Source organism: Dreissena polymorpha, chromosome 11, assembly GCF_020536995.1.
Source record: "Dreissena polymorpha isolate Duluth1 chromosome 11, UMN_Dpol_1.0, whole genome shotgun sequence".
Lineage (NCBI taxonomy): Eukaryota > Metazoa > Mollusca > Bivalvia > Myida > Dreissenidae > Dreissena > Dreissena polymorpha.
Genome location: NC_068365.1, coordinates 26965069 through 26990615, shown reverse-complemented (window position 1 = coordinate 26990615; position 25547 = coordinate 26965069). Strand labels below are relative to the sequence as shown.

At 32.2% G+C, this 25547-nt stretch overlaps 1 pseudogene; it reads right to left on the bottom strand.

The window, feature by feature from the left end:
* Positions 1 to 22720, bottom strand: part of LOC127849712 (glutamate receptor ionotropic, kainate 2-like) — a 66202-nt pseudogene extending 43482 nt beyond the window's left edge.
* Between the last annotated feature and the right edge of the window lie 2827 nt (positions 22721 to 25547).

Below are 25547 nucleotides of genomic sequence, written 5' to 3'. Positions count from 1 at the left end.
GGCGAATATTAAAAAAATCTGCAACTTGATATATGATGCTAACACGGTAAAATTGTATGAGCCCAAATTTTAATAGATGAATGCGTATTATGCTTCTCTGCTTATACTATGACGACATGTTCATACGATGCCATTTTTATTAATATATATGCCAAATTTAATGAAATAGAATTGAAAATGTGTGTTGCCAGTTACCAAGTAAGAAAAAAATCAGCATTTTTATGTAGGGTCTTCACATGGTAAAATTATTTGTGCCCAAAATAATAATAGATGAATGCATATTAGGCTTCAATGTTGCTTATACCATGACTACTGGTTCATACGATGCCATTTTTAAAAATATCTATGCCAAATTTAATGAAATAGACTTGAAAATGTGTGTCGCCAGGTACCAAGTAAGAAAAAAATCAGCATTTTTATGTAGGGTCTTCACACGGTAAAATTATTTGTTCCCAAATAATAATAGATGAATGCATATTAGGCTTCAATGTTGCTTATACTATGACGCCATGTTCATACAATGCCATTTTTATTAATATATATGCCAAATTTAATGAAATAGAATTGAAAATGTGTGTCGCCAGGTACCAAGTAAGAAAAAAATCAGCATTTTTATGTAGGGTCTTCACATGGTAAAATTATTTGTGCCCTAAATAATAATAGATGAATGCATATTAGGCTTCAATGTTGCTTATACCATGACTACTGGTTCATACAATGCCATTTTTAAAAATATCTATGCCAAATTTAATGAAATAGACTTGAAAATGTGTGTCGCCAGGTACCAAGTAAGAGAAAAATCAGCATTTTTATGTAGGGTCTTCACACGGTAAAATAATTTGTGCCCAAATAATAATAGATGAATGCATATTAGGCTTCAATGTTGCTTATACTATGACTACTGGTTCATACGATGCCAATTTTATAAATATCTATGCCAAATTTGATGAAATAGACTTGAAAATGTGTGTCGCCAGGTACCAAGTAAGAAAAAAAACAGCATTTTTTTGTAGGGTCTTCACACAGTAAATTATTTGTGCCCAAATAATAATAGATGAATGCATTTTAGGCTTCAATATTGCTTATACTATGACTAATGGTTCATACGATATCATTTTTATAAATATCTATGCCAAATTTAATAAAATAGACTTGAAAATGTGTGTCGCCAGGTACCAAGTAAGAACAAAATTAGCATTTTTATGTAGGGTCTTCACACGGTAAAATTATTTGTGCCCAAATAATAATAGATGAATGCATATTAGGCTTCAATGTTGCTTTTACTATAACAACATGTTCATACGATGCCATTTTTATTAATATATATGCCAAATTTAATGAAATAGAATTGAAAATGTGTGTTGCCAGTTACCAAGTAAGAAAAAAATCAGCATTTTTATGTAGGGTCTTCACATGGTAAAATTATTTGTGCCCAAAATAATAATAGATGAATGCATATTAGGCTTCAATGTTGCTTATACCATGACTACTGGTTCATACGATGCCATTTTTAAAAATATCTATGCCAAATTTAATGAAATAGACTTGAAAATGTGTGTCGCCAGGTACCAAGTAAGAGAAAAATCAGCATTTTTATGTAGGGTCTTCACACGGTAAAATTATTTGTGCCCAAATAATAATAGATGAATGCATATTAGGCTTCAATGTTGCTTATACTATGACTACTGGTTCATACGATGCCAATTTTATAAATATCTATGCCAAATTTAATGAAATAGACTTGAAAATGTGTGTCGCCAGGTACCAAGTAAGAAAAAAAACAGCATTTTTATGTAGGGTCTTCACACGGTAAAATTATTTGTGCCCAAATAATAATAGATGAATGCATATTAGGCTTCAATGTTGCTTATACTATGACTACTGGTTCATACGATGCCAATTTAATAAATATCTATGCCAAATTTAATGAAATAGACTTGAAAATGTGTGTCGCCAGGTACCAAGTAAGAAAAAAAAACAGCATTTTTATGTAGGGTCTTCACACAGTAAAATTATTTGTGCCCAAATAATAATAGATGAATGCATATTAGGCTTCAATATTGCTTATACTATGACTAATGGTTCATACGATACCATTTTTATAAATATCTATGCCAAATTTAATAAAATAGACTTGAAAATGTGTGTCGCCAGGTACCAAGTAAGAACAAAATTAGCATTTTTATGTAGGGTCTTCACACGGTAAAATTATTTGTTCCCAAATAATAATAGATGAATGCATATTAGGCTTTAATGTTGCTTTTACTATGACGACATGTTCATACGATGCCATTTTGATTAATATATATGCCAAATTTAATGAAATAGAATTGAAAATGTGTGTTGCCAGTTACCAAGTAAGAAAAAAATCAGCATTTTTATGTAGGGTCTTCACATGGTAAAATTATTTGTGCCCAAAATAATAATAGATGAATGCATATTAGGCTTCAATGTTGCTTATACCATGACTACTGGTTCATACGATGCTATTTTTAAAAATATCTATGCCAAATTTAATGAAATAGACTTGAAAATGTCGCCAGGTACCAAGTAAGAGAAAAATCAGCATTTTTATGTAGGGTCTTCACACGGTAAAATTATTTGTGCCCAAATTATAATAGATGAATGCATATTAGGCTTCAATGTTGCTTATACTATGACTACTGGTTCATACGATGCCAATTTTATAAATATCTATGCCAAATTTAATGAAATAGACTTGAAAATGTGTGTCGCCAGGTACCAAGTAAGGAAAAAACAGCATTTTTATGTAGGGTCTTCACACAGTAAAATTATTTGTGCCCAAATAATAATAGATTAATGCATATTAGGCTTCAATATTGCTTATACTACGACTAATGGTTCATACGATACCATTTTTATAAATATCTATGCCAAATTTAATAAAATAGACTTGAAAATGTGTGTCGCCAGGTACCAAGTAAGAACAAAATTAGCATTTTTATGTAGGGTCTTCACACGTTAAAATTATTTGTTCCCAAATAATAATAGATGAATGCATATTAGGCTTCAATGGTCCTTTTTTCTATGACGACATGTTCATACGATGCCATTTTTATTAATATATATGCCAAATTTAATGAAATAGAATTGAAAATGTGTGTCGCCAGTTACCAAGTAAGAAAAAAATCATCATTTTTATGTAATAATAGATGAATGCATATTAGGCTTCAATGTTGCTTATACTATGACTACTGGCGCGACTTAATAGTTATGGACCAACCCCATTAGGAAAGTCAACCAGAAAATCCCGAAAAGTTGACAGTTAACAAAGACCGGTCCAAAACAGGTTTTAAATGCAGTTATTGGCCCAAATCAATCACGTCTTGATTGGAAAGATTGACATTTTTCACATTTAACCGATACATTCTTTCACAAAATACTATCTTAAACATTTAAAATTTATCTATTCTGCTCTTTCATATCGAGAAAAACAGCGATGTGTCAGACTTTCTTGAAATGCGAATCTCCCGAGATTTCACGGTATTTCTACTTTGAGTAACATACCATATGTCAGTCAATAGCGATACATCGCTAATGTTATACTTGTTATGTACAAACTGACTTAAAATAAAATTTGTATTTGTATACCATGTGCTCAAGTGTTTTCAAATTCAGAATGACATTTCCCGGTATTTTAGAATATTCTGGCTTGTTTTGTTAACAAATTGTAGTGTAAATACAAACTCAAAGTAAATATTTAAAACTACCCGATTCACACTGAAATCAGTTTTATAATCCACCAGACGTTTGTTGTTAATCACAAATAATAGATTTCAGAAAACAAAGGTAATGTTTTATTGTTTACAATATCAGCAAAAGATGTCAAGGATGATCCGACAGTATCCAAATGAAAACTAGTCTTGGACAAAGCGACAATGGCTTCAAAATTGTGAATTTCAGACTGATGAGAGTTATTTTCATCTATTGTTAGATGCATTTGAAACATTTAAACCTTAAAATATTCCTCGATGCAGTAATTTATATTCATTCACCAATATATGTAGTAATGTATCCAAGAAAATGAGTATTCTTTGATTTATTGCGTGACATAAATATGTTACGACTCTGGTTGACTTTAGATACAGAGTTGGCCTCAGAGAACAGGTATGTCAATACCATATAAATTGTACGCTGAAGTTTCTTTAGCTAATAATTTTCTAATGTTGACAGACCATTGACATTGCTGAGGTTTGTTGATTTAAAGACTTATTATCATCACGGGCAGAAAAACATTATAGACATTAAACAGCGCGTCATTAAGTAGACAACAGCTGCACAATTGTATGGTAAAAGGTAAATATGTATCTTAATAATTATGTTGACAACTAGCTTACGCAGCAACGTCCGAAAATATGAAATATCCGACATGTATTTCAATATTTAAAATTCAAGATATAATGACGACTGAACTGTTTTACTTTAAGGAAAAAGCGGTAAAATTATGTTGAAAATGAAACACAACAAACTAAATACTTATCTGTTACGTCTAAACGACTAATTATCCCCATATAACACTGTCATTGAATCGCACATTTCAATTATAATTATTCCCCTTGAAAGTTAATGCATATTGATATAACGAATTCATCAAACGTTATCAAACATTAGTAATTTAAATTGCATCGGATTCGCACAATATTATGTGGATGTAAATCCGATCCGGTTGTTGTTTATGTGTCAAGCTCATTTTGTCAGTGAGATATAATAAATTTCTTGCGTAGTAAAATCTACTGTATAGTACACAATGATACTTACATAATTCTGTCGTATCCGTCTGAATAAACATCCGCTGCACAAAATATAGACATTTGTATTAATGATAATTAAACACAATCATATTTTCTGTGTTTATTGAATTAATAACACTGAGTTTCTTTGTCGCGTTACAAGATGGCGGATGTCTAACGCTGTTTGTGAAGTGACGTCACAATGTTTATCTGTGCGCGTGCCCTTTCCCATAAAAGTATTTATACACAAAATACTCGAAAACTTGATTTTTGCCAGGTATAACGCCTACGCCAACAGGTAGATCGCATTCTTGTCCATATACATGTCAAATTTCGGCAAACGTGCTGGGCCAGTCTTCAAGCGCCACAAATCGCAGTGATTCTCGCCAGCTTAACGAAACTTAGCCCCCTTTATCATTCGTTCGAATGAACGTCATCAATGATGACGTCCAATACATCACTCATTCCATACTCGAAGCCCACAATGCGCGCCATCTCGCTGAGCAGGTCGATACAGAACCCCTCGTAGCGCGCGTTCCCTTCCAGCGGCTTGCTCTTTAGCATGTCCGTCCGCAGCATCGCGTACGGAGGTTCCTGTGGATGATTATTGAGTTAAATGTTTCCAAAATGTTACCAGTGCTATGTTGTGCTGAATAGAATTAACGTACAAATAATGTTATAAATTGTAAACAATTGTAAAAATTGTGTGTGTGTATATTTTATAGCAGTTCTCATTTTAAAATTGTCCATAAGGAGATGAGAGATCACAATCATTGTTAATTATGCAATTAAGTTGCTTTTAAATCCCTAAACATTTTGCAAATTAATTATGAACAGAACATAAGAACAGCATATCGAACCTTTTAACAAAAGAATGTGTAACACAATCTTAGAATAATGAAGTTTTAATTAAGGAAATGGTTTAATAAGTCGCCTATAATAATTATGACGTTTTCTTTCACAATGACAATTCCTTTCAATGCAAATATAGGGCAAATAACAATTGAAAACAAAAACGCTAGTTTTTTTTTTAAAGTAAATCAATAGCCAGTTTCATACAGTTTCATACAGGGAAATTCATAAAGCATTAAACATCAAATTAATACATCATTTGTCGCCGCAATGGAAATGTACATTAACATTTGGTGAACAATAAAATAAGCCCAATACCAGCAGCGTGGACACTAGTAAGGTTTTATTGCCGAAAACCCCTTGGCCCAAGAACCTGTTCATTGTGATATTTCCTCCATACCAAGGCGCCCATGTGCCCGTCTGAAAAGACAACGTGATATTTTACATCTGGGCGTGGCAAGAATGCGCGACAAAATCGCTTCACATGAAGCATAAGTCATAATTAAAACAATTACAATTAAAAGAAAACGATGTTGATTGAATACAATTCAAGTTCATCTAGTTAAAGCGATAGCGTTTATATAAGAAGTTTTTACTGGCTTGATTTAAAGTAATGGCTTGATATAAAATTAATACGTTTACATTTGTAACGTAAAATTTCGAAAACAATTAATCATATTTTTATCAAAACGAATATAACGATAGGGAACAACCATGCCCTTAGGATAAAAATATACTAGTACACAGAGCGAAATATGGTTGTTATTATTAAATATGAGAAAATAGCCTTTAAGGTCAATCTTCTAAATATGAGGGGCACACACAAACTGTATTGATGTCGTGAGTTGAGTGCGCAACTGTTCTATCCATCAATCTTGGCATCAGAGATAAAATTGTTTTATACTGAGCACGCAGTTAACATCGTTGCAAAACGAACTGTAGTATCCCTTTTCATGTCATATACTTCAAACAATAGGAAGTAAATTGAATTAACTATACATTTTAATTTGATAATTATTTGTAGATTGCACATTTTCTGTTTTGAAAAGTTTCTGTTTTACGGGCGGGACATTTTATTCAAAGTTCATTGGCCGCTTACAAAGATCAGTTTATGTGAAAAGCTGGGTTCAAAAGCTACGCCGAAAAATCCATACCAGGTGCAAACGTGCCCTTCTAAAATGAAATCAAATGCCTCTAGAACGCCTTATTAAGCGTTCGCCATACTGCTTTACACATGCGCACATTAAGTAATAACACCTTTATTTGCTTTCCAAATATGTGCCATTAGATAAAAAAACAGAAGAAGCTAATACTCTCACACGCGTGTCTGTGCATTTTAAAGGGACTTTTTCGCAGATTATCGAAATGGCCATTATCCAACGTTTCGTCACATAAACAAAAAAAAAAAACACTGTAAACCAGGCATCGAAATAATACTAATGGCGTAGAATCAAAATGAGAATACAATGTCGAATATTCGTCAGAAATTGATCATATCATGAAGAGTTACAAACCCTACGCGGTGAAATAATTTGATGGGTCTATTGTGATTGTCGTTTATTCTGTAGCATTCGTATATGAAGTATCAAAATGTTACACATATTAAGCTGGGTCGATGGGTTTTAGCTTTCAACCTACATATACTAGACTGCATTTTGAGGACTGTATTGATCCGTAGGCATCTGCGCTTTGTTCTCACCACTTGGGAGTCATCATAATGTCAACGTATATCTTTATCATCAAAGAAATGGCACACGCTAACATGAATTATTGACAACAGTATGCCATTATGTCATATTATTTTAAAAGTATAGTCTGTTATTCCATGCACTGTTAGGGTATTGCACTCGTTGTTATTGAAGCAAACAAACCTTGGCATAAATGAACTCGCAATTTTATGTTCCTAGCATGTCGGAAGAAATCACATCCAAATATATTTAGGTATTCTCTTGAATAGAGAATTTCATCTTAAATAGCGTTTCCATTTGGTTAATAAAGTTTCGTCGTTTACTTTTCAGTAAATGGGCCGTGCTCTGTTACAAAAGGGGTTTATTGCACGTGCGTTTAGTGTCGTTTCAGATTAGCCTGTGCAGTCCGCCTTAACTGGACATTTGTTAAGAAGAGATTTCTGTTAACGAAAAATACCATAAAAGAGGTAAGTGTCGTCAATTTTTAGCCTGTAAGGACTACACAGGCTAATCCGAGACAACACTTTACGCAAATGCATTAAACACCTGTTTCATAGAGCACAGCCCATTTAGATTTCACATACACATTATAAGCAGCTTTTATACTTTCGAAGATAAGAATGTGGATTTCTCTTGTTCCAATAAGAGTTTAACAATTAGTGGGCAATTAAGCCATCAAACTTAACCATTTATTTGTGCATCTTACTGTTACCATACCTTTAAAAAGCAAGTGGAAAATAGCATTACATATGTTAGAAACGCTGTAGATGGACACCAAACACTTAGCAGTATTACACTGAAGAAGTATGTGACTATCATCGTTTAATTGTACAATCGTTGCGGATTTGATTAAAAATAATTTTTTGATGATGTCTTAAAGGACAGATTCATTGACAGTAAAGGAATTCTTGTAAATGCCCACTTGTCATTTCTAGGTGAGTTACCCATTGCCGATATGAGACAGGTATGTACATATACCAGGACATTAAACTTAAGCAAATTATTTACGCTGGGACAAGCACCTTATAAAGAAGGGAAAACCTTGCTTGATGCATGTGCGTTAAGTATCGTTCTAGAATTCCGCATAGACTGATTTAACGTCAAGAAGAGACTGTACTTTACCAAAAATTTTATAACATCAATGAGTGTCGAAATTGATATTTCTATCCGAACAAGCTAATCTTGGATGATACTTAACGCACATTTTTAAGCCAAGTTTTACCAGAACAATGCTCGTGTTAAAGTGGTTGAAAAACAACAACAACAACATATGTTATATATATATATATATATATATATATATATGTTTGCTGCAAGTCCTACCCTTTGGGGGCCTTTCTCGCACAGTTCCATAATATCGAGCTGGAAGTTGAGCCTTTTGCCGTTATAAAGGTAGATGGGACCCGTCAGGCAGACCACTCGCATCTTGGGCATTGAATGGATAAAATAGTGAGATAGAATTATAGTTAACCCATTTATGCCTTGCGTCTAGAAAAAGGCCTTGGCAAACAGCGAAGACCCGGATGAGATACCGCATGATGCAGCGTCTCATCAGGGTCTGTGCTGTTTGCTTAAAGGAATTTCTGTAAGAAATATTCTAAATATAGAAATAAATATACTAGACATCCCTTATTTTGGAAATAAATCGATCCAATGTAGAAGGATGGGAGAGTCCAATAGGCATAAATGGGTTAAAACGAACGCGTTCAAGCTTTATTAGCAGTAGGAAAAATCTCACTGATAACATAAGAAATAAAATTATAAAGGTCATGTATTATATTCGGGTTGCAAAAGACCAAATATAATAATTAAAATATTGATATTTCGCCACTAGTATGAAGAAAAACAAATGGCAAACACCTAAAGATATGTATAGAAATGATTAGAAATTTTTGTATTCGGACAGTTGTTGAGAACCCTTAATTATTTATTGGGGATCAGAATCTTGAAGTTTGTTAAAAATGAACACCGTATTTCCTGCACAATTGCAATTTACTATATAATTGTAACTTTGTGTGAAGAAAAGGTGCGATCAAAAGAAGTGCTATGGCTTAGTTTTCGACGTTTTTTTCAGGTATCGACATGTGTATTAGCAAATGTATATTTGAACATTATAACATCGACAATAATGTTTTCATATATGCAATTATCTTTGCAACACTGTGGAAAAGATAATTCTTTCAATTAATAATCTGATAATTATTTCAATGTTACGCATACAATTTTGAATCCATTCGCTCTTTGTACTTTCATTTCGAAATCGATTTCTGCTTTTCCGCATTTATAACGAATGTCACCTACATCAAAACATTTTAATGCCATTTAAATCCGTTATTCATATTATTTCCGATTAAGTTTTGGAGAGCTTAATGAAACATGTCACCTAGGTCCCTTAAAGCTTTAGTTTCATTCCAAAAAAGACACAGACAAGCCATTTACACTTCATAACAGATCCTTGTCATTATATTATACGTAATTATATCTGCCATTTTGCGACGTATAAAGTAAACTTTTATCACGAAAAACCAACAACATAATTCTGAGCATATATATGGATTCGAATAACCTACGACAGGCGTTTTAAATACTGACATTGTTGATGAAGTTATATAAATTGCGGCCGTCTCTCCAAGGGTTTAGTTCGCCACAGCTCGTGTTCGGTAACGTTAGGAAGCCGGCACGTTTCATCTCAATGAGCGCATGCGACAACAAGTAGACGGCGTCGAAAGTGAGTGCTCCTCGATGCAAAAAAGAAGCTAAATTTGAGCGGCGCACAGGGAAAACATATCTTAATGCATGTGCGTAAAGTGTCGTCCCAGATTAATGTTCAGACGAAACAAGCGAAATCAGAGACGACACTTTCCGCCTAGACTAGTTTTTTTGTATATGAGACTTCTAGTAAACGAACATTTCCATAAAAGCGGACAGTTCATCTTGACATGAATTAAGCCTGGTTTTCCCGTACCTATGATCACATATATTTGATTAAAAAAACCCGGTTCCGTATGCGGTTTGATTGTGAATTGATACAATTAGACAGAATAATAAACGCATACGTTCCACAAATATAAAAGGAATACTAGACATAACAACTTAACATAACAATGCTTTATTTGATTTTCATGCCTCATTGTTACAAACACGTGTGTATTTTGTTGTAACGTTTGTCAACAAAAAAGTAATAAACCCTTCGATGTTTTGTTCAATCACATAATAAACCATCGATCATGTGTTCGTTTATGGCTATTTTAAACAACGAGTGAACCTGGGGAAACAGGCAGATGTCCGATTAAAAACAAATTCATGCGACAATATGTCCGATAAAAATATCTTGGGTTAAATATTGATATTAATGATATATGTCCCGACAATTTGCATTATGTTCGGCGATATCTAAGTTGAACTTAGATAACAAACATTGGTAAATCAACATATTAATTGTATTTCAAATCAAACTCGTAAATGTATGGGTCAATTTGACCATGATATAATGACACGACTATTATAGGAATTTTAATGAAGATTGGTTCAAATCGGACGAGCATTGGTGTTATAGCACACCGATCGAAATTTGCAAAGTAATGTACTCGCGATACCTCGACTTAAGCAAAGTAGTACACGTGATTTCTCGACTTGATAAAATATTGATGGCGTGAACTCTTAGTCAATCTTTTTAATAATATCAAAGGAAGAATGTATTTCATTCGTTGCATAATGTTTGTATTTATAACTGAATTCTGTATAAACGTCCCCAGCAACATACCGATAAAGTCGAGCCGTTCAATATGGGAAGTTGTGTGTTCTCTTGAAAAAGTTCCATATCAAACAGCGTGTTTTTAGTAAAGTCGCTGAGCATGTTTACCATGCGGAATCCAGTCAGATTGACGTAGTTGTGGCGGTAGACCTCCAATTCCAATATCTCAATGTCCTACGGCGGTGGAGAAAACAAACGTGTCTTATGAATATTACGCAATAGAAAGATGCTTTCGTTTTTACTAGATGGCCAATAAAGGATGACCTAAATCAGCTATCTTAAACATGTTAGATACAAATTTATAATGAGATATGTAGGCAACGTGATTAAAATTAAATCGTAACAAACAAAATACAATCTTGGCGGTAATGTTAATATAAATAAGTGTATATATGCGTGAAGAAATAAACCTATATGTTACAGTATGTGTTTACATATGTTAACAGGGTTTAATAGCTAATAATTTTTTGTTTTTGTTTTTTTGGGTGGGGGTGGGGGTGGGGCGTCACAGTACGGAAATGTTAGTCGGATGTACTGTTACAAACGTTAACGTAATATTGTATGAACGCATGTTCCTTAAATACATTTCGTATTAAGTACACCATCGCCAAACAATCCAAAGATAATCCTAGTGATTATATAATTACGATAGTGACGACCAGAAATTACTCACTTACATCATAGATTATAACGAGAAATTTCAAACATAATTGAAATAGGAAACTTAGGGGGTAACATTAAAACATCTGCGTTATGTTATAATAACAGCATTATCAACACCAATATTTATTATTGTTTGTTTTTTATAAAACGTATACTTATGTCAATAATTAGGGAATTTAAAATTGACAATAATTTATAACATTATATAATGTACGCGTATTTGCAAATGAAAAGTATACACATGTAAATGAATAATTTATATTAACAAACAAAAAATGAATTGACTCTCGTTTTTTATGTATATCGTTGGTTGCTCATTTGCCATTTAAAGAAAAATAACCATCAATATGTTAGGATGAATTACTGATAACATACATCATCTGATGCGGAAACGATCTTTATGACAACATAGCGAGCGATCCGACGATCTTCTTTGAGGAAAGTTCTGTTTTTTATTACGGCTACCGTAACGTTTCACAATAATGACTACATATGAGGGACGTTTTGATGTGCAGTATCTAGAGAGATGTAAATAGTAATACGGAGACGGACTGGATAAAGTAAACCTCGATAGACACTTTCGTTTGTATAGAAGATACTCATAACTTTATACAATATACCACGACAGTTCTGCAGCTGTTCGATACGTAAATTTGTGCTAACTTACTCATATTGTCGTGGCTGATATAACTATGCAAGTCGTCAAGGCTTAATTGAATTTATGCACACATGTCAAGATATTCATTTGCACGAAATTCATCACAATAGCCAAGCAATTCAGCTAATAGCTTACAAGTGTTCGAGAAGATACATCAGACACAAATAAAAACACTTAATATCTCAAAACAACTTCCCGCTGAGAGTTTGACAGCAAATCTCTTGACATAACATCTTAATTACAATAGGTAGGGTCTTAAGTCGCTAAAATACAAAGGACTCTGGCTTTGATTGACAGGATCAATCATCAAGTGAAATGCATTTCCATTGATCTCTCTGATCGAATGCACGTCACATTTTAATAAAGAGTGAAAAGGACGAGACTGGAACATGACTTCTTGGGTTAAAACTTAATGTTTCGCGAGTGTTAATTATCCAAAATCTAAACCAAGCAATAGTGCAATGTAAATAAGAAAGTTATACCGTTGTATACTTTCAAAGAAGTTATCAAGTAATTAAATGATTCATGTACCTATTCAACTGTGATATGCCATTGTTTAAATTTACGGAGTAAAGTTATAAATGCAGGTGTGGTAAGGTACGGTAGGGAAGTTTTACATTTGGTTAATTGTTATATTTCAAGATTAAAATACTTAATCCGATGCCTAAATTATAGGCATTTATCCTCACCATGTTTTAAGCGGATGATGTTATACCAAACAAGTCTTTAATCTATTTGTAAAAAGGTACAACATTGTTTAAGTCTTGGAATTCAGATTAAGACAATAAATGGAATTCAGATTAAGACAATAAACTGTAACAAACGTATGTCAATCGTGAACACAAACACATGGAACACTGAATAAATGTTGAAATTCACGTGAAGCGCAAAGCATCCAACTGTACATGATAGTGTTTATTCATATTTGGTCGCGTTGTAGTTGTTAGTGTGTGTTTTTTCGAACTGGTATTGTTTCTACAACTACCGTCTTTTTCGTCAACACTATATAGTTGTAAAGCCTGATTACATTTAAAAGGAGCCTTATACTATATAAAAAATGAATATTTATTTGGAATATTTAAAAAAGAGTTGATTATATTTTAAGACAACTAACAAGTGTAGAGTTTGTTGTGGACGAAATAAAGTGATTCACAAGCACCACTTGTGCTGACATTAATGTTTTCAGAAATACAACTTTATATGATTTATTTACACATGATTAACCAACTATTGGATAAGCAATGATAACTGGCTTCAATTTTTCTAAAAGTAAACACAGCTATTCCTAGTTTTTCTTGTTTGATACTAAGTACTCGCAGATTACACGTTTAATCAAAATGTCGCCTTATATTATCGCATGAGACAAAGCGCACTAACGCCAGGAACTTCATCTATAGCCGACCAGATCTCAACGAAAATACACAAGATCATGAAGTCTTAACTTAAATCCGTGACGAGGTGTTTACATATGACTTTTGGTGATTATTAATAATTAAAGTGCACCAAACATAATTGTCGTTTTATTTAAATTAAATATTCGTCATTCAGTAATGTTCTTATTTTGCTATGTTACGCCCGCCCGTTGTATAAAACACATTAAATTTTTTAGTGAAAACGTCTTGCTTTGGTAAAGCTTTTTTAAGATGACTTGTTAAATATTAAACCAAAAGTTTGACATGTATCTCAGTAGTGCTCTTTTGGCTTACACTTTATAACGTGCAGTAGGAAAATAATGTGTTGACAAATAAATATCATCCAATTACATCGACTAAACGTATTTTAAGAAAATACATGTACGTTAATAATGTTTGGAAAACATTAATTGATTAATAATACCATTTATGACAAATCTAACATAACTTGAATGTGCTCATTATTGATGTATTAACCGTTATGATATATATCAAAATGTCAAGCCGACATGAACCAACAGATGACAAGTAATACAATTGCACTTACATAGTAATATTGTTTGTTTTCACATCAGAATATACTATATTTATTTATAAAAAAAACAACAACAACAAATTAACACTTTTATTATACATCAGAATTGTAAACAATACATGTTGCAAAGCTACTTACAAGGTTATTTATGATATAATGGTGATACGAGTCTATCATCCCCTCTTGCAATGCCTGAACAAAACAGCATTTGAAATATTAAAAAGATTATTACAACAGTGCATCTTTGTTTAAACGTTTTCTTGCCATTTACATAAAAAGAACGATACCCTAAAAAGCAGGTTTTTTAAGGTTTTATTCTAGAATAAATTATTTCTAGATGTATACTATTGGAATTGAACCTAAGCAGTACGTTTGCGAAATAATCTGATTAGCTAATTACATCATACCATTTTCAGGAATAAAGCTGTCTTGGAAAGGTTGAGCCCCACAACAATATGCCGCCACCCCTTTTTCTTCGCATCTTTGAGTATACCCCGCATGTTGTAGGCGTCCGCCTGTCGTACCACAACTCCCATATTGACTGTCTCGTTACTGGCTCGAATCAATGATTGGACTTTCAATAGACCTGTATAAGTTCGATAATGTTTTACCAGACATGTGTGAGAATAACGCTGTTATAAGTACGACAATGTTGAGGTAGAACGAACGATATGAGATGGGTTCATCTTAACAAAGACAATATTTGAATGTGTTTAAAGATAGGGCCGTTGTCGTTGTTGCTTTCATTATAAGCTAATTGCCAATAAATTCTCGCCTCAGAGCAAATACAAAAAAGATATTAACAATAATGAAGTATAAAGTAATTATAACATGTATTTCCGTTTCAAATGTGTTCACCGGGAAGTAAACGTTTAAGTTATACGCCACATCTGAACAAATGGAAATCTTATCTGATCTTAAAAAATTATGTACCCATTAGGCACCAATGTTGTTTTTTTCATTTAGAAAAGTCAAAATTAGATACTATTTGTTGTTGTGAACATATTTTAACTGATTCAATTTGGGTTGTACCCTTAATGAAGTAGGTTCTACAAAATAAAGATTTTGATAGTAACACCATTTGAAGTCATTACTTTTAACTATGCGTCTCGGGTTGTCTGTATGACGAAATAATTTCGAGATATTTATATCCTATGACATTGTAACACATTGAAAAATAACATGTTAATGCAAACGTTTATTATTATTATTATTATTATTATTATTATTATTATTATTATTATTATTATTATTATTATTATTATTATTATTATCATTATTATTATTATTATTATTACCACTACTACTATTATTATTATTATTATTATTATTATTATGATCATTATTATTATTATTATTATTATTATTATGTAAACCAAATTAGGCAAATCGACCGAAACAAATAAATTCATATACAACAAAATTACATTGTTTACTGAAACGCATGTGTTCTCAATAGACATCGTGACATACAAAAATAATTAAAAGAGCATTCGTACATGTACATGAACACAAATAGAGATAGTGATGGGTATTCTTGAAAGCATTTGAAAAAAAGCTATAGCGTTTTCTGAACGTGACATTTGTTCAATTATGCACATGCCATTATTTAAGAAATAATTACATAGATGACATAACTTATAACTTAACAATCTACTTCCCTCATGTACTGACCAATACTTTCCAGTGAATGGAAGAACATTCTGGCAAACGGTTCGATTGAAGAGATATACAATTACACCGAGACATACATTGCGAAGGTATTAACGTCAGCCACAAGGGATTTCGAAGCTGTCAACATACACAACACTGTGCCTCAAAGGATATACAAGAATACTCATTTCCTCTTGACATTATTGCAAAATGGATGGTTTTATAAATCTATACGGCTTGTCTCATGGGTATGTACAAATAGGTTTAAATCCATCTGAACATAATTATTTTCTACAGACAACAAGTTGGTGAAGAAAATGAGACGAAACTTTCCCATGAAGAAACTGATAAGTTTCGAGTATCAATGGTTATGCGAAATTGAATCCATGAATTAGGAAATTGTATTATTTATATCAGATTAAAATAACTCGATTTTTTGTGATCTCCTTATTTATAAAAGTTTTTCTCCGGCATCCATTTTTTACATTCAAGACGCTATCCATCTTGCTACGAATGGTACGTCATTTACTCCGTTGGCAAAAAACTACAACAACATTGAAATTTGCCGTTAACACATTTGATGTCTGTTACATCCGTCATGAAAAACTTCATGTTTGCTGCCATAATTTGTGTGTCGGAGACGATTACGTCATTGTTTTATTTGGTTATAATAAGGCTCAATCAATAAAAAGAATGATCAGTTAAGACGCGTTGTTCAATCTCTCAGAATGATTAGATTTCTCTTTTGTAAATCATGATCTTGTGGGAATGAACTGATCATTCTTGGGTTATACAATAAATATTTACACATTTTCTTGAACACAACGTCACGCAATTTCATGCAATCACAGAACAATATTTCGTCCTTCAAAAACACTGGTTATATTTTCTTAAAAGCAATATACTACATGTAGAAAATAAGTTATAGTTCTTTCTTATTCACGAAATATTAATATTTAAAAAAATTGTTTAGATTGATTTAAACAATGGTTATTTAGTTTCTCTTATATTCAAGTAAGCAGGAGCATTCAACATATAATGCTAATTTGACAAAATATGTCAAACAGGTAGATACAAAAAATACTTTTAAAGAAATTAAAAAAACACAAGATCTCTGAACTGTTCTAAATCTAAAAATGAAAACAGAAAAATTAGTAAAACATTAATAAAGTTAAACTCTGGACAGATTATATAAGATATACAACAGAGAAAGGTACTACATTAGCTTTTATCAACAGATATTTTAATAATATAAATACATAGAAATATATATAAATATAAATCAATTAATAAATAAAAAACACGAATAAATAAATAAATGTAAATAAATACATATAATTAAATAAAAAAAGAAAAAGAAAATCAATAATAAAAACAAATGAATAAATAAATGAATAAATAAATAAATAAATGCATAAATAAATAAATGTATATATATATATATATATATATATATATATATATATATATATATATATATATACACGAAATCATAAATAAATAAATACATAAATAAATATATATTTCGTCCGCAGTATATTGTCAGCTCATGACATTGTGAGTAACATATTGGGCAGATAGAGTGTTTCATAAGTTTATAGTTTATGGTTAAAAAGATCGTGCAAACAAATGCGATTTAAAAGAAATGTTGTGAATAACGTCAGAACAGCGAATTCGGTAATCTGTTAATGCGAGGGGATCAGTGTGCACATACAATGGGAAAAAGTGAATTATACCCTCGTAGAATAGGGTAAATTAATATTTTATTCTCCTATTATTTAAGAGTTCCAGAGTCGTTTAATGACATAGATTCTTTAAAGATACTTAACCAGTTCATCCACAAATGATCCTTGCTTCTTCATCTTATTCAATATGGTATATCAACGTATTCATTTTCACGGTAGGTAATATTAGTTCGTGACAATATGATAATTTAATATTTACACATAAATAACTACTAAGGTTTTAATTAGACACGTTGAACTTTTACTAATTTATAAATAATGTTAACGTTTTTAATGTTTCGATAATGCACAAGATGTTTGTACACTATATGTGTGTTTAAAATAAAAACAATTTCCTGATGGTAATATATTGTATAAACCAAATTATAAAAGCAGGGTTGGCAGCACACACGTTTTATCGTCCAATATTTAGCATTTAGCTCGTTGTTAATGATGAACAGTTACGTTTGATTAATCTCGGGGGAATTCTTAAACCCTGAGGAAAATCTCGGGGGAATTCGTAAAACCTGAGACGCAGGCACACATGTTTATCTCAGAATTGAGGGCACTCTGTTAATTAAAGAATTTGCTGTTAAATGTACACGGAAACCAAAGGAATAGCAACGCTAGCACATATGTTTTCCCATAATGTTGAGTAATGTTTAGAAGTGGCGTTCTTTAACCCCTCTTGGAGATGGCTTAAATCATTAATGTTTACTTAAGTGTTTAGACTACATGTAGTCTTAAATAATTTTGTCATAACAATAATACATTAATAAATAATGCCTTATTAGAACAAGGGAATTGAGAAAGCATAATCTTAGTCGCTACCTATAAACGATTAAGGCTATACCAACTGACAGCACATTGTTAACGAACTGTTAATAATCCGCGTATTCACCAAATTATCATTGCAATCAATCAATGTATAATTATTAAAATGCACACAATTGATAATTATCGATACACTGATATTTGTTACATTTTTTCTAATCAGGGGTTTTAGTTTCCTAGTTTGAACAAAATGTGTATTTTTTGTAAAGTTTTCTTTTTAATAATCGTTTATCCTAACTGACATAATACTTTAAAACAAGTAAACATCATTATTTCCCTGAGAAATCCGGTAAATTGCACAAATTAAACTTTATTTCTTCTTGTATTAACTTGCGACAACTATTAAACACATTTAAGCAAGATACAATCAGGTTGAGAATAATTGTTTTTGTCGCTTGGTATTTCTTTTGATACTTGTCCTGCAACATAGTAAATATTACCACACGCAATTGGTATCATCGCTGGTACAAGGACTCAATAAGTATTCTCGTACTTTTGCAGATAATGGTCAATTTTTCATTTGCTAAACACTTGCGTTCATGATCAGTAACTTTGCACACAAAAATTGTGTAAAGTGACATTTATGTTTTTGTTCCTTCACTATGTGTTTATTTCCTTAGTTTTTAAAACTTTTTTTACTGTTTCAACCAAACTAAATGTATTTGAAAAATAAATATGTTTAATAAAATATTGTTAATCATGTACACGTACAATATTGTTATATTATGAAATGTTTGTCAGCAGCACTTAATAAATTTTAATTAAAGCACCAATGCGAATGGTTCGAACCAGTATAATACGTTCGAAAAATTGAAAAAAACTTTATTGACAAAATAAATGTAAAAAACAAACACATGCACTATGGTAACTTCTGGGACACAGTAGCAGCGAATTGTGCATTTAGTATATTATATTTGCAGGTCTGCCAATCGATGCAGTCTCATCGTCACATAATTTGATAATAAAACTAGTTTAGCATGATGAATTATTACAGTAATTGTATTATAAACTCAGGGGAAAATCGCATATCAAGAATGCTGTTGTTGGCTAGAAAACCTGTAACATTTACCATTGTGTAGTTGAGGGTCAATGCGTAGTAATTAAATAAACGCGCTTACCGCGTATACATGTGTTTGAGTGTTAAATAAATGCCCCAATGGTAATCCAACTAGGACTTTGCCATTCTTTAAATATTGGCAACGAAATACGAGCTCTTAGCATAGCGTTATAAAATACGCGGTTTTAAAACGACTTTAGATAACACGTATTCGAATTGCAGAAGATATTACATTAACAACAGTGTCATTTGGGATCACAATTATGTTCTTTCTCATATTTTATTTGTGTTTTGCCAACTTAAAAAAGTTTCAGTAGACAAAGCGCATTTTGTCAGGCCGCTTTAATGCATGAAATGTGTCGTGTTCTGAGAAAACTGGGCATAATGCATGTGTGTAAAGTGTCTTCCCAGATAATCAAGGACGACACTTTCCGCCTAAACTTGATTTACGGTAAGGAGGGACTTCCTTGAAAATATAAATACCATAAAAGCGGAAAGTGTCGTCCCTGATTAGCCTGTGCGGACTGTACAGGCTAATCTGGGACGTCACTTTACGTACATGCATTAAGCCAAGTTTTCTCAGAACGCGGCTCAAATGATAACATATGACTGATAGCAATATTTATTGACCTGTTTACATACGTCATGCATTTAACCGAAACACAATAGTGAAAAGAGTTAGAACAGACGCGTTTACTTTCGTTTGCGACAAAAATCGATGGTTTATGGCATCATGTCCCAATTTTATTTAAAAACCTATCGTTGTTATGCCACCAATTAAAATAATGTTTAGCTTACACATATAACAAACCGCTTTTGCTACTAGTGTTCCGTCAAACACGACTGCAATAAGTTCTCAGAACATCGTACTGGTCCAAGATTCTACACGTATTACCTATATGATTATTGTAGACGATGAGCATCTCTGATCAGCCGACGGCTCGAATTACGTCAAGGACGGCGTGTGAGAGCAGTTCCGGGTCTGGGTGCAGGTTGATGGAATAGGAGGCGGGGAAAGGAGCAGCGTAGGCGTCCACGCGAATCTCGATGTGGGGGATGTTCAGGTTCGCGCACGCGGAACTAGTGAAAGCGGCTACATCCGGGTTCGCTGGACCGACTGTTGCGGGATAATTGTTCACAGACTGTAATGTACTGTTTTATGAAATTATAATTCATGTTGCATATTATATGTAAGCATAAAATGTATATTGTGCTTTTTTATTTTATATATTTAGCATCTATCGACGAACTGAGTACGAAAAATTAACGCAGTATACATTAAAGTGATATTATTGGCATCTAACAGTTTATAGGTGTCTATCGCAACCGTTGTTTATTTTTGGTGTTTTCACTTTATATACACTTATATTTGTTAATGCAGCATCAACATACTAAAACATTATCCCGGAAAGAGAAAAATAATGAATTTGAATATCAACCGTACTTTCGTTTGACAACTGATCATACATCTACGATGTGAACTTAAATTTAGTTTAAGTGCAGGTTCGTTCATACAACACAAATTCACAATTTTGTTTTACGGATCATTGCGGCTTACAATACTGGGTAAGTCACGTAAAATATCGAATATAAAATATATTTATATAAAAAACTGGTAGCAAGATGAGTTGCAGCTAATTGGTCAGTAACCATATTTTAACTAACTCTTTTGACTTGTTAATTCTTTTCAGCTCAATTCAAAAGTGAAAAATACCCATAATATCACTTTAATTAAATGTAAGAGAGTATTTGTAAATTGATATAGAGAGAGCCAACAAATTACTTTTATGTTTGCAGATAAATGGGGCATAAAAGATCAGCTAGAAATATTTATGAATTGGAAGAACGTCTGTAGTGGCCAGCGATTGATTTATCCATTATAATGACAGTAGCGCTTTACAGTCATTCGTAAAATGTTTGGCCGCCATCGATTGAAGATGCTAATCATCCATTTGTTTCTGTTTATGATATCAGGTTGTCAGAATTGTCAATGTTTTCGTGCAATATATTTGTCTTGAAACAATGTTTTAACATGATGTATTGTACAGCGAACGTCAGACCCACACCCTCATGGTTTCCTGTCCGATTGTGAAATGCCGGTCAATGGTGCTAGATAAAAAACTTTAGTGAGATTAATGATAAAAGCCGACCACGTGTTCCTAAAGGCCACGAATTGTTTCTGAACCAGTAATTGAAGCTATTTGAATAGTTTGTATGCTATCGGAAAAACTAATTGACCACTTACAATTTTGCCTAGAAACGATAACGTCCGCAATAAAAGATAACAATTCGTTTCAAAAAAGGTTGAAACCATTAAATTAGTACATTCGTCGACGTTTTCTTCAAACTGTTTACAAAAACAATCGCAATTGTACATACTGGCATTCGCAAACATTAATTGTCATATGCAATTAAATTGATTTACACTATTAGGAATACATGTTTATTCAGAGTGAGTCAAACAAATCTTTTCATTGACTGCATATACATTTCCTTTTTTCGAGGCTTCAAACTGGTTGAAGACAGATAGACGTTGGACGTCATATGCCAGAGTGACGTCGCGTAGCAAGTTGCGTTCATGGCTGACCCGATAGATGGCGTATTTGAAGGCGTTCACAATAGTAGGAGGCTCGTCATCGCCAAAAAGACCACCTGCGACGACAATAATATTAGTCGTTTAAGGTACACATTTAATGCAAATTGAGAAAAAGATGGATTAAACGGACACCAGTGTAATATACGGTTGTAATCCGGAACTTTGGACAATGCCATCTTATCCGTAGTTGCAACTATTGTATTTAATCTGTTAAGTCAATGCAAAACGGGAGTCTTCACTAGATCGATTCTGAAAAAACCGTAGATTTGAATAATGCTGATTAAATTGGTTTGCCTATATAATTACATAAATGATACATAAACATGAAATATGATGTTACAAATGTATGCTAAATATGATACAAAGTGTGTATTCTATTAAATGCAATGATGTTTTAGAAAGTTTATTTACCAGACTTGTATTTCTATTTTTATCTTTTTGTTCTGATTTCAAGTAACTGGTACCTAATATTCATACTTAAACTGTCTCAACTACTTTGTACTATCTTAGTTCACCATTTGCGCACTCACACGTTGTCGCCATTATCTTATTCGCTATCCACTTTCCATCCCTTAAAACGCATAGGACAACTCGATGAATGCACTCTTTTTGTATTACATTATGAGGCTCTTATCGTATTAATGCCTTCTAAAAGCATTCATGAATATATTTGTATGTTGAATTCTGTACTTCGAAAGGTCGCGTGGCTAGTAAGAATTTAGTACATTTCTGTCAGAGATATATGTACTCGTTCATGTTTCCATTTCAATATAACCACGATCACCATGATCGAAGGCGTATGAAGTATATGATGTTTGCTTCGCTCTCTGTATATTTCATCTTTCTGACTTCATCTGATACTGTAGATTGCCCCGTACCCTCAATTTTGCATTTTTGTTTAACTGAATGAGTTAATGTATATAAACTTAAACAAGTTTTATATGGAGTAGCATCTTAATGAGTCCTGATATATGGATATCATAAATAGAATAGTTAAATAAGATGACCTCCTGAACTATATAAACTTCGCAAATTAATCTTACATAATTTATTTCCAAAACAAGGGAAGGGCGATGCTGTTTTTATTCATATCATACAGGTATTTGTTTATCAATATTCGTGTATAGACATTCACAATGTGTATTTCAAAAATCAAAATGTCCAGAAATGTATTTTTATTTCAATACATGGCCTGTATATGAATGTAAGTAAGATATTAATACATATTTAGCGGTATTTAATCGCAAACTGAAAACTACGTTCTTTAAACAAAATGCATTTCAATATGTGTACACATCATCATGTATCTTTATATTATCGGAATTGGATCGCATTTGATTAATATGAGCAAATAAACTTATCCGTATGAGACAATACACTGGCATATGTAGCCCATTTATTTCCATAATTGCATATTTTTTTTAAATGAAAGAAAAACATGTCACGAAAAGCGTCATATATAAATAAACTTTAGTATACAAAGCGTGAAAACATGACAGCTTTATGACATGAATATTGAAATACATAACATATTACACCACGTATTATGTTAATATTTAACACCTAATGATATATGAACTAATTAGTGCATTTTGTCCCTAAACATTGCTTATGGTTTCCAGAATTTTAAAGTTTGTGTAATTGTCTTGAGAGTCTGTAAACCTTGCTAGTAAAGGTCCAAGGTATGAGAAACATTAGTTCTTTTTCATTTATGCTATATATATATATATATATATATATATATATATATATATATATATATATATATATATATATATATATATATGGTGATCTACCGACCACATTATTCTTTTATTGCAAAGTAAATAACACACGCTTCGGATACATGTTAACACGTATACATGTTCATACATAAAAAAGTTATACGGTGCTTACCTATAAAAATCTATTATTATATATAAACTATTTAGTTTTGTCATTTAACTTGTGTAACAAAACGAATCCAAAAGAATTCCAAACAAAGAACACTCATATGGGTGACATCTTTTGAATTGAGCATATATGATGGCATTTCTTTGCATAAGTACCTTATATTCACTGTTAGTCATTATACCGAAAAACCTGATTTAAGCAGTAAGTTTTACATGCATGTCAGACCGTTATATCATTTTCTCAACTTACTTGAAATACCTGGACTTAGATTTGAAAATTATTATTTACAATTTTCGTTGATCAAATACCAAGACTTGAAGGATCGACTGATATGATTGGGTGTCATATGCATTCATTCCCATTTAGCGCCTTTGATTTTTGAAAAAAAAAATGAATTAAATATTTTGGAAATAAGCACTTGGACCGAAAGCTTGGTATTAAAGTGAATGATTGAATAATTACAAGTATACACAACACTGTTCGCGAAATAGTGCCAGAAAGCACAACTAACAGACAAGCTACGTTTCGACTTTCAGAACACATCCCAAACTAAAAAAATTGTTTAGCACTATAAATAGGTGCACGAAATCAATGTAATCGGAAATCGCAGAAGGATTACTTGTGTCTTGTACTTTTCCGATTGATTGTTCAAAAGTCTTTATTGGTAAAACATTTTGTTAGAAATACTATGTAAGTTGATCGCTTGCAAAATAAGTATGTTAGCATTAGGACAACATTTACAGCTCAGGTAATATGTTGATATTATAGCATGAGAATAGTCAATGATAATGTACTATGTTTAGGTATACGTTCTGTTACCAACTTTCATATGTATGTATATGGCTTGTCCTATTGGGTTGTAATTTCACAAACACGACATTTAAACAAAAATTTTATGAAATAATAGTTTATGAAATATTAACTGATTAACGACGATGGATGGCTACAATCGTATCGGGATGAAGTTTATTATCAATTAAATAATAAAAAGGTGACCTATGTGCTTCTAATGCTTCCAATGATTACTTTGATTCGAATATCGATATAAGTCTTAAAAACATGCAAATCGAACAATCGTATATAGATATAAAATATATATGTTTATATGATCATTAAGCGTATTACAGAAGTATATGATTGCTACCGTCGGTTTGATTGTTACAGATCATATGGACGCGTTTTGCGTATTTGACTTGTCAAACATATACACATACGTACGACTGACCGATCGGAACCGTACTCAAAATGAGAACAACGTTTTTTTATAACAATAATTCATTTTATTTGCATATCTCTTCACAAAATGCTTTGCGTATCTAACAATGTATTGAACAAGCACCACATCAAACTTGCATTGCAGTCATTCATATTTGAGCAGATTTCATAATTCTTTGTTAACCATTTTTAGACCTTATAACGAATATTTACTCAAAAGTTATGTTCAAACTGTTTTTAAAAGAAACCTTTTACCTGGATG